An 11,419-nucleotide genomic window follows, 5' to 3' on the forward strand; every position below is an offset into this window, starting at 1 on the left:
GTCTTTTCCTTTATCTTCTAATGTAGCATCTTTACATCTTTCTGATGGTTCGTACCTAATCATGTCCCTTTGAACTACAGCTGAGACTTTTAAGTACCCGTTTGAGTATACCTTCCCCATCTGATAATTATTGAAATTTGTGTTACTTAGGTAATGAAAGGTGATTATTTTACAGAATTATATACAAAATGTAAATGTATATTTGAGGGATTAGATATATGGGGACTATGGATACTTTGGGAATGTATTTTACTGCCTACCATAATGAGTGTTTAAGCTTTCTTTCTACTATAACCTGTTATCCTTTCATTAATTTTGAACAACATATTTCTTCAATGAAATATAACTAGAAAAAATTTAGTTCCTGAAATCATTTAATCCTGAATAAAACATTGTCATGTACTAGAAGTCTTAAATGCTAAAGTGCAACTCCTGAAGCAAAAAAAAAAAAGAAAAAAAGAAAGAAAACCAAAGACACACATATACCCCTAAAAAAATTATAAGAGGAAAAATAAGTTATTAGAAAACAATTTTTTTCAAGAAAAATTGAAAATTAAAAATTTTAGAAAAGAAAAAAAAATTTTTATGAAAGGTACAAAAAAAATGAAAAAAAAGTACTTTGATTTTTTTGGGAGGGGTGGGAAAAATTCTGTATCTCCCTTGTGTACATAACCAGTCTCTTGTTAGAGTCTCTGGTCTGCTTGTGGTGTTTGATTTTCCTGTGGCTTGGTTGGTTTATTAAGTGAGTTTGTTTGCACAGGCAGAAAAATGCTCTGCTTTACCCAGGATTTTGTGATCCTCCTCCCAGGCTGGTTCAATGTGAGGCAGTTCTGCTTTGAGTATCACAAAAGAGGGAGATGGCTTTTTCCTCAAGTTTGGAGATGCTTTGATGAGGCTAGGTTCTGGGTAGAGTTGAGGCCTTTCAGCAAACAGTAGCTTTTCCCGGAGGCTAGTTAGTAAGAAACTCACAGAGCCCAGCCTGGAGCCATTCTCAGGGTTTATGTTTACAGAATTTCAATTGATTGTCAAGGCTGCTAAAGAGAGGGGCAGCCTCTGGTTCTGATTACCCAGTGAAGAAAGCCACTCCAGGGCCTGGGGCCTGAGTTGGGTGACTTTTCCCTGAGTGGAGCTGAGTCTGGCAGGTTATGTTAGGTACTTGTGACCTGGTAAATGACTCTAGTTTTTTTCCAAGGCCTAAGTTGGAGCTAGCAGCTCTGCCGAGCTTTGGCGGTATCCAAGATGGAGATCTCCGGTAGTGGGTGAGGGAGAGGGTTGGCTGGCGCAGGCCAAAATTTTCTTAATAGAGACCTGGAAACACAACAAATCAAAGGAAGGTTGGACAAATGGGATTGCATGAAGTTGCAGAGCTTCTGCATGGCAAAGGACATAGCTAGCAAGATCAATAAAAGCCTACGGATTGGGAGAAGTTCTTCACTAGCCATACAACAGACAAGGGTCTCATATCTCAAATATACGTGGAACTCAAAAAATTAAATCCACCACCAACAAATCCTCAAAGAAACAACTGCCCAATAAATAAGTGGGCGAAAGACTTAAAGAGAAACTTCTCTTAAGAAGGAAGAAGGATGGCCAATAGACACATGAAGAAATGCTCAACCTCCATAGCCATAAAAGAAATGCAAATCAAAACAACATTAAGATACCACCTCACCCCAGTTAGAATGGCAAAAATCAAGAACTCTAATAACAGATGCTTGAGTGGATGTGGACAGAAGGGAACCTTACAGCATTGTTGGTGGGAGTGTAAACTTGTTCAACCACTTTGGAAATTAGTATGGAGGTTCCTCAAAAGACTTCACATAGAGCTCCCCTATCACCCAGAAATCCCACTTTTGGGCATTTACCTAAATGTTTACAAACAAGACCACACTAAAGCTACCAGCACCACTGTGTTTACTGCAGCGTTATTTACTATAGCTAAGATATGGAACCAACCCCGATGCCCCTCAGTAGATGAATGTATCAAAAAAATGTGGTATATATACACAGTGGAATTCTATGCCTCCATCAGAAAGAATGACATTGCCCCATTTGTTAGGAAATGGAAGGACTTGGACAAAATTATATTAAGTGAAGTAAGCCAAGCCCAAAGAAACATAGGTCCCCTAGTTTCCCTTATTTGCAATAGTTAGTATATGTATAAGTCAAGCAGAAAAGGTCAGGTAAGGTGATGTTAGGAAAATGAATCCAAGGATATGTATTTAAATGTTTTTTTCTTTCAAGCATTTGTTTCTAATGCATTTATAAGATTATTTTTTGTTGCTTTGTATGTTGCTCCCCTACAGTATAACACCTCTTTTCACTGTATTTGATGTCGGTATAATTTGTGGGGGAAGGGAAAAACCAGTCGTTTAAATAAGGATACAGGTGGATCAGTCGTAACAATGAGAAGTACAAGTTGTCTGATTGAAAACAAACTTTACCACTTTGGTGGGCGGAGGGGGGTGGGTGGAAGATTGGATAAGGGAGGGAGGCTTGGATGGGATGGGAAGGGGAAAAAACAGAGGAAGCTAGAATGCTTGATAAGAAATGTACTCATTATCTTGCCCATGTAGTTGTAACACCTGTGTACAGTTTTTTCACAATAAAAAAAAGAAAAAAATTGTTTCTAGTAACACTTTTTCCTCTTATAGTTTTTATTTTAGAGTATATGTGTGTGTGTGCGTTTTTCTTTCTTTTTTTTTGTTTTTAAAAAAATTTTGTTTTATTTTTCACTCTAGTGAACTTCTGATCTTTTTTCTTTCTTTATTATTCTTTTCACCATTTTTTCTCTTTCATTCTTCTCTATGTGACTTAATTGTTGTTCTGCACATCCTCAGATATACCCACAGTCGATTATTAGACATTCTCCCCCACTGTGTACACATTTAATCCACAAATTTTTTACACAATTCAAAACCACTGAGACTTAAATTCCTTAATAGCAGTACTACCTCTTTATACCTATATAATATTAAGTATTCTTAAGTTTTGCACATCTCCTTTCCATCCCTCCCCTTCTTTCATTATATCCACGTACTTCTCTGTATATTTCTTTTTCATTTGCTATAATACTTTCAATTTTTACTTTCTTTTTTCTGGTCTCTTTTTTTCCCTTTCCCTTTCTTCTTTTTTTCAATCTCTCTACTTTCATCCTATCCAACCTATTTCCTGTTTTGAGATTAGGACTTAGTTAAGATAACTCTCCCTGTGCCTTCCCACATCAATCTATTCCTATTTTTTACCCACATCTCTCCCTAACCCTAATAATTTCTGGTTTTCCAAATTCTTTGCGGTTCATAGACCATTAATATATAGTTGTTTAATTTAGAATAGATGTATCTGTAGAAATTGTATCTGCAGACTATTGACTGTGCAAATACAGACTTTGGTTGATGCTTGCCTTAAGAAAGTGTTCTAGAACAAAACTGGTGTTATTTTCATCCCAAATGGGCAGAGTAAGCCAGAAAAACACAAGAAAAATGGCAAATCCTGGTATCTCAACTCCCACTTATGATAACCAGGGGACAGAACAGATAATGAATAAACCAGGAGAGAGTTCCCAAATAGTTCTACAATACTGCTGGCAAAAATGATAAATGAAAAAATTGGAAACATACAAAGGAATCGGTATGAGCGTGATAGGGAGAGAGAGGAGGAAAACAAAATGTCAATGGAGGCAAACAAAAGGTCAATACAGGAAAAGATTGAAAACCTACAAAGGACTCTATGTGAACGTGATAGTGAGAAAGAGGAGGCAAACCAAAGGTTTATACAAGAATGTCATGAGCTTGAGAAAGCTACTCAAAAACTGATACATTATTTGCATGAGCAGCTTGAGAACACTCAAAGAGAACTACTGAAATGGCGTGAACGTGAGGAATCTAAGAAAAGAGTAATACAAGAATTGAGTAATACAGGAACCTTACTTCATTGTTGGTGGGAATGTAAACTTGTTCAATCACTTTGGAAAGCAGTATGGAGTTTCCTCAAAAGACTACACATAGAGCTCCCCTATGACCCAGCAATCCCACTTTTGGGCATTTACCCAAATGCTTACAAACAAGACCACACTAAAGGTACCAGCACACCTATGTTAATTGCAGAATTATTTACCATAGCTAAGATATGGAACCAACCCAGATGCCCCTCAGTAGATGAATGGATCAAGAAAATGTGGTATATATACAATGGAATTCTATGCCTCCATCAGAAAGAATGACATTGCCCCATTTGTTAGGAAATGGAAAGACTTGGAAAAAATTATATTAAGTGAAATAAGCCAAGCCCAAAGAAACATAGGTTCCATTTTTTCCCTTATTCGCAATATCTAGTCAAGCAAAAAAGGTCAGATAAGGTGATGTTAGGTAAATGAACCCTAAGATATGTATTCAAATGTTTTTTTTCTTTCATTCGATTTTTTCTAACGCATTTATAAGATTATTTCTTTGCTGCTTTGTATGCCCCTCCCCACAGTATAACCCCTGCTTTCACTGTATTTAATGTCAGTATAAATTGTGGAGGGCAAGGGGAAAAACAAGTCGTTTATATAAGGATACAGTTGGACACGTTGCAACAATGAGAAGTACAAGTTGTTATTTCGAAAACGAACTTTACAACTTTGTTGGGGGATAGGCGGGGAAGATTGGGTGGGGGGTGGTGGGGATGGGAAGGGATGGGAAGGGGCAACAAAGGAGGAGGCTACAACGCTTGATAAGAAATGTACTCATTATCTTGCCCATGTAATTTTAACCCCACTCTACAGTATTTTCACAATAAAAAATTTATAAAAATTTAAAAAATGAAAAGAAAAAGATGAGGGGGCTTGGAATGTTGATTAGTGAGAGCGTGTTTCCCTAGCATGCAAGAAGCCCTGGTTTCACTTTCTCAATAGCACATACACCGAAAACGCCAGAATTGCTGCTGTGGCTGAAGTAGTAGAGTGCTGTAGATAGTGCGCAGGCCTTGAGTTCAACCCAAGAACTCACTCAAAGTTACTTAGCTGGTTAGGTAGGTAGGTAGGTAGGTAGATAGATAGATTGATGATAGATAGATAGATAGATAGATAGATAGATAGATAGATAGATAGATAGATAGATAGATAGATAGATAGATAAAAAGATAATAAATGAATCTGGTCTTGGACGTTAGAAGGAAACAAGGGAACAATTCTGTCATGAGGCCTTCTACAGTGTGTCAGGACCAGCATCCTCTTCACACAACCACAGAGCGAGAAGACTGACTCCTTCCCACTTCTCAGGCAGCGGAAAGCCCCAGAGCCAAGAGGGCAGAGCCAGGTTCTAACTCAGGTGCTTGGAGACAGTAGAGAAATGGCCCTGCCTCTCCTTGGACTGGGTATTTACATTAATGATGTGGAGAATGAAAGGAGAATGGACTTGCAGAGGTAGAAGAAGGGCATTCAAATCTCACAGATGGAGAGTCAAAAACCCACTCCCTAAGACCAGAGAGCAGGGTTTTTCTACTCTATTCCTCCCTTCTCCCCCACTAAACTGGCTCACTATTAACCTAATGATAGCCTGAGGCTCGGTTCACCTGAGGGAAGAAGGTTAATTAGTCATTGTTTGAAGAGGCTGAGAAAAGCCTGACCCTGGTGTTTCATTGGAGTTCTTCCTGCCAACAGGGCTAAGGCTTGGATCCTGAGAACTTCATTTGAATCCAGGATGGGCCAATGTTTCTTTCCTGCATCTATAGCTAGAGAATTCTAAGAATACTTAGAGTGCGAATAACTTCTCATCACCAAGGGAAATACAGGAGGCTCTTGAACATCAGAACTTTCAGAAGTGGAAGTCAGAGTGTTATAGACTTTCCTGCCCTGGCTGGCTTCAGCCTGTTATACTGAGACCTCAGCCTTCTGAGCTAGGTTGATGGGCATGAGCTTCTGGTGCTCTACTAGCTTCAGAAGTGTAATGAAATTGACAATACAAGTCAACTGCTTATCACAAAGGCTTGTGGATCATATTAAGCCCTTCAACATTGGTCCTTTCAGAACCCTGTAGGACACAAGGTTATAATGATAGCGTCAGAGAGGCTGAGTATATGGATGTGCTACACTTGAACCTTGAGCTCTGACTCCAATTCTGGTGTACATCAGCATTCATTTTCCACAGAATGTTCTCTTAGTTAGCAAATAGGAAAAGTACTTTCTTTAATCCTCACTCTTTTCCAGTTGTGTGTCTTGTATCAAGCCTGGGCACTGTCCCTGAGCCTTTCAGTTCAAGGTGAACACTCTAACACTTGAGCCACAGTGCCATGTCAGGTATTTTGTGCTTTATTGGAGATAAGAGTCTAACAGGCTTTCCTTGTGTAGGCTGTTTTTGAACTGTGGTCTTCAAATCTCAGCCTCCTAGAAGCTAGGGTTCCAGGAGTGAGCCACCGGCATCTGGTCTATTGTTTTTAACAGTCTTGGGGCTTGAACTTTGGGCCTGGGTACTTTCTCTGAGCTTCTTTTCTCAAGCCTTTCGCTGTACCACTTGAGCCATTCCACAGCTTCTGGCTTTTTCTGAATATGTGGCACTGAGAATTCAAACCTTGTCATTCATGCATGCTGAGTGAGTTCTTTATTACTAGGCCATATTTTAACCCCAACGTTGCAATTTTATGCCTCAACTTGCCTATCCTCAAGAAAAGGCTTCTGAGTATAAATCATGTAAAGAAATCCCTATAGGAATATGTCCATAGATAAATAAGACAAGGCTCATACTGGAGACAGACTCTAAACATGTGAAGACTGTGACAAATGCCTCCATTTAATTATGTATTATGTTTCAACACTTAATATAGTATTAATGTAAAATGAGTCAATGTCCTAATTTATTTTGTATATTTTTATAATAAATGTATAACATGTAAGAAAATGTATAACAACCCTTAGTACAATAAAAATGAATCAAATAATACATAAATACAAAATCAATAAGAAAATAAAAATATGTAATAAACATACATATGTAAGTATATATCATATATTACACATGTATGGAAATATTTTTTCCATTGCAGGGCCTTCATTCAGTCCCTGAGAACTCTAGCCTGAATTTCTTTTCCTCAAGTACAGTGAGCTTCGCCTTCACCCTTGTTGCAAAAGAGTTACCTGGGCGGTGCAATAAAATCCCAGCAATGGCAAAAATACTGGCCCAGTTCCATGACAGTGACTTGATTTTTTTAATGGAAGCAGTTATGTTTATTCAGTGCCATACTGAGCATTAAAAGCAAAGAAGTGTAGAATTTTGTACAGCTATTTAGCCATCTTTCCCTTGCCCCACAAATGGTTCTCTGAGCATTACATTGTTTCTTTTTTTTGCACGTTTTTTATTTTAAAATGTTGTGCTGAGAGTTACAGTTACATGAACAAGGTAATGAGTACATTTCCTATTGACCATTGTTGCCTCCTCCTTTGTTTTCCCCCTACCATCCCTTCCCTCCAATCTCCACAACTTCTCCCCCAGCCAAGGTCAGTGACACATAGGGACTCACCAAAGAAGAGAACTATGAACCCAACTCTTTTTTGATGAGGAATGATACAGAACTTCTCAATAAAATTCTTACTAACAAAATATAACAAATAACAAAAAATCATATGCTATGATCAAACAGTATTCATCCTAGGATACATTTGGATTCAATATACTTATCAATAAACATAATACAAACCATGAGCAGAAGCAGAGACAAGAAACACATGATTGTCTATAGGGATGTAGAATTAGCTTTCAACAAGCTCCAAAACCCCTTTATGATTAAAAGGTCTGAGAAGCTAGGAATGCATGCAAATTTCCTCAATATAATACAGAGTATGTATATGACAGAGATAATTAGCATTTACCTAACGGTGGAAACATGAAGACATTAAAATCAGGAATGAGACCAGGATGTTGTGGAGCACATGGGCAGCAAAGATGGCGCTGGGAGGGGGTTGAGTGGGCAGAGCCTAATTTACTGGAGAGCACATGGCCAGCCAAGATGGCTCTGGGAGGGGGTTGAGTGGGCAGACCCCAATTGATCTTCTGATCAGTGCCTAACCAGCCCGTGAAGGCTCAGGTGAATGATAGGGTGTGACCTTGACAGTGATTGGTTCCTCTTCCTCCCTTACCATACCACCCACCCTTGTTGTCCTTAAAAGGGGCTGCTCTCTGTTAATAAACGAGTTTTTCTACCTGCTGGATTTGGCTCCCCGCTGTGTCTGATTGTCTCCTGGGCTGAGGGAGGCTAGGGAACGGGCGAGCGCCGCACTTACCTTTCCTCGGACCCCGTCCGTCTTTCGTGGGACGGACGAAGACCCAACATCTGGCGCCCAACGTGGGGCACGAAAGGAAAAGATACCGGCCGAGGCTAAGCGGTCTCTCGGGGTAAGTGAAACCCTAAATATGGGTAATGCTATATCACAAAAGAAGGAGGAGGAGGCAACATAGGCCTAGAAAGAGTACAGGAAGACTTGGAAAGTAAAAAGGAAAAGGAAAAGGTCAAATTCGACTGGGAACGCACTATCTGTGCATGCAGGGGTGGAGGCAGCTACTCAGGTGCCCCGGACGGTCCTAGGCCCCCTCCCTATTCCCCTGATTGGAAGGGAGGTACGGCACCCTACGAGACCTGCGAGAGGGACTTGCAAAACCCAGACCCCTACCACATGGAGGGACCAAGGGCTGAGGAAGTAACCTACTCGGAGACCTCCTCTGGAAAGGAAGGGCCACCCAAGAGCCCAGGAAAGGAAGGGCCACCCAAGAGCCCAGACTCTCGGCCACATGATTCGCTTCCCCAAGTGTATCCGGTCAATGTGGCATCAGGGGCTAACAGGCCCTTGGAATGGTATCCATGTGAAGCTAAGGATCTTAAAGAGCTCCGCAAGGCGGTAGCGGAGGATGGCCCAAACTCTCCCTGGGCCCAGACCACTAGTTCTCAGTTTATTAAATGGTGTGCTTTCTTTAAGGAGGAATGCAGAGTGCGAGCGGAGAGTAACCGGCAGGCTCAACCAGCAAAACCTATTACTTATGCCATGCTAGCAGGGAAGGGGGAAGGGTACTCCACCGGCATCCAACAGGCCGAAATACCTGGCCCGTACCGTGACCAGTTGAGGCAGGCAGGACTTGCCGTGTGGTACAAACTATATGATGGGCCTACTGAGTCCCCCATGGCAGAAGTGAGACAAAAACTGGGTGAGCCTCGACCTGATTTCATAGACCGAGTCCAACAGAGTGTTCACCTCAAGCTGCCGACAGGGAACCTCCGAGATCAGTTTGTAAAGCTGCTGGTCTGGGAAGGGATGAATGCAGACCACGGCATGGCCTGCGCAGGATTGAGAGAGAGTTCCCTGAGCAGATGGGTGGTGGCCTCACAGGATGTGGGAACGCAACAGCACCAGTCCCAATCACTAGCTTTAGCTTTACAGGCTCAGGCATCTACAATGACTGAGGCCATTACTCAGGCGCTGGCAGCCCAGGGCCAAGGAACCCCAAGGCCATCGGGGAGAGGGACTTGTTTTGAATGGGGGCAGGAGGGGCACTTTAAGAGAGATTGTTTACAACAATCCCCTGCCAACTGGCCCGTGGGCAAACCGCCCCCTATACCCCACCCCAGGGGCAGGGAGGGATACAAGTTTGATTTAGATGGGAAGTCTTTAAACTTGGGGAGGGGCATCCTCTAGCCCCTTTAACTCAAGGAGGAACCCCCTCTGCTGTGAGGCCCAGGCAGCCTCGTGGCAGGGCGACCCAGGCCCATTGGACCGTCCCCCTGGTGGACGGACTCCACCCTAAAATGAGTATTCTCATAGGCAGAAAGAGGTTTCACTGTTTAATTGACACTGGGGCAGACCTAACCATACTCAGGGAGGAGGAAGTGACCTTGGACTGGAAGCTTGCACCTGGGCCCCAGATATTGGGGGTAGGGGGCAACTCCCAGACCAAAGAAACGGTTGCCCTTATGACATGGACTAGCCCAGATGGAGAACAGGGAAGGATACGCCCTTTAGTGGCAAAGAACCTCACTGCCAATTTACTAGGGCAAGATATGCTGACAAATGGATGCCGTGGTCACTACAGACCATCGAGCATCATATGATGATATCCTTAATGGGGAAGAAGCACAAAGGCTTAAATAGGATCTAGAGGGAGTTAAGGAAGGCGATTTTTTTAACTTTCATAATTATAGAGAAGAACATAGGGGACCCCCTCGGGTGCACCCCCAATCCTAAAGGCCACTGCCCCCCAAGTACCTCCCATTAGGTGGAAGCCAGGAAGCCCAATCTGGGTGGAGCAGTGGCCATTGACCAAACCTAAACTTGAAGCCCTCCACCTTCTGGTGGAGGAACAGATAAGCCTTGGGCATATCCGCCCTTCTATAAGTCCTTGGAACACACCCGTATTTGTTATTCAAAAAGCCTCTGGGGCTTGGCGGATGCTCCAAGATCTACGGAAGGTAAATGATAGCTAGTAGGAACGCCCCTAAGAGGCATGCCCTGGACTCCTGCTATACCTTCAGAATATACTTTGGTTGTGATTGATATTAAAGATTGTTTTTTTTCTATCCCTCTGCATCCAGATGACTGCGAGAAGTTTGCTTTCTCTATACCTTCTCTTAATTTTTCCCAGCCTGATCCGGAGGTTTGAATGGACGGTGCTGCCACAGGGTATGGCCAATAGTCCAGCCTTCTGCCAACAACACTTGGCCACACTTTTAGGGCCTGTGCTGGGTTCAGATACCTCCCTTGCCTATGCCTACATGGATGATATGATTCTGGGGCACCGAGACCCAAGCTGCCTGGAGGGCCTTCTGGCCCAGGTTCTCACCATATTAAAAAAGTGGGGTTTTACCATAACCCTTAATAAAATTCAAAAGGTAGCTCCTTTTAAGGTGCTCGGGACCCACCTTACCTTGACTCAGGCCAGCCCCCTTAAGCCTTTGCTGGACATTCCAGCCTCTCTAACCTTAACCCAACTTCAGAGTCTTTTAGGGGAAATCAATTGGCTGTTGCCATGGGTTTCTGTCCCTAAAGATAGTCTTGTGCCCTTACTTGCCCTGCTAAAAGACAGGACTTCTTGTAATAACAAGAAGTTATTACAACAGACAGCCATAGGGCAATATTTTTGCAATTCCAAAAAGCCCTGGATAAAGTTTCTCTAAAGAGATATTCTATTAGTGAGCCCATTTCCCTTTGGTTGTTTGCAGGGGTCACATTAATATCTGCAGTTTTAACTCAAAATGGGGAGCCATTAGAGTGGGTTCACACTCCCCTGGGGGGCACACCTCGGGTGTACTCTCAAGCAGACCAACTTGCAGATGCTATTGTGAAGGGAAGGACGCAAGCCCAAAGGCATTATGGCCTCGACCCTCACTCCATTGTTTTTCCTTTTTCGGATGGCAGACATTGAGTGGCTCACTTGAGCCAATGCTCCTCTTGCTCTGTCCT

The sequence above is a fragment of the Dipodomys spectabilis genome, unplaced genomic scaffold (genome assembly GCF_019054845.1).
Source record: "Dipodomys spectabilis isolate Male_0828 unplaced genomic scaffold, ASM1905484v1 ptg000239l, whole genome shotgun sequence".
NCBI lineage: Eukaryota > Metazoa > Chordata > Mammalia > Rodentia > Heteromyidae > Dipodomys > Dipodomys spectabilis.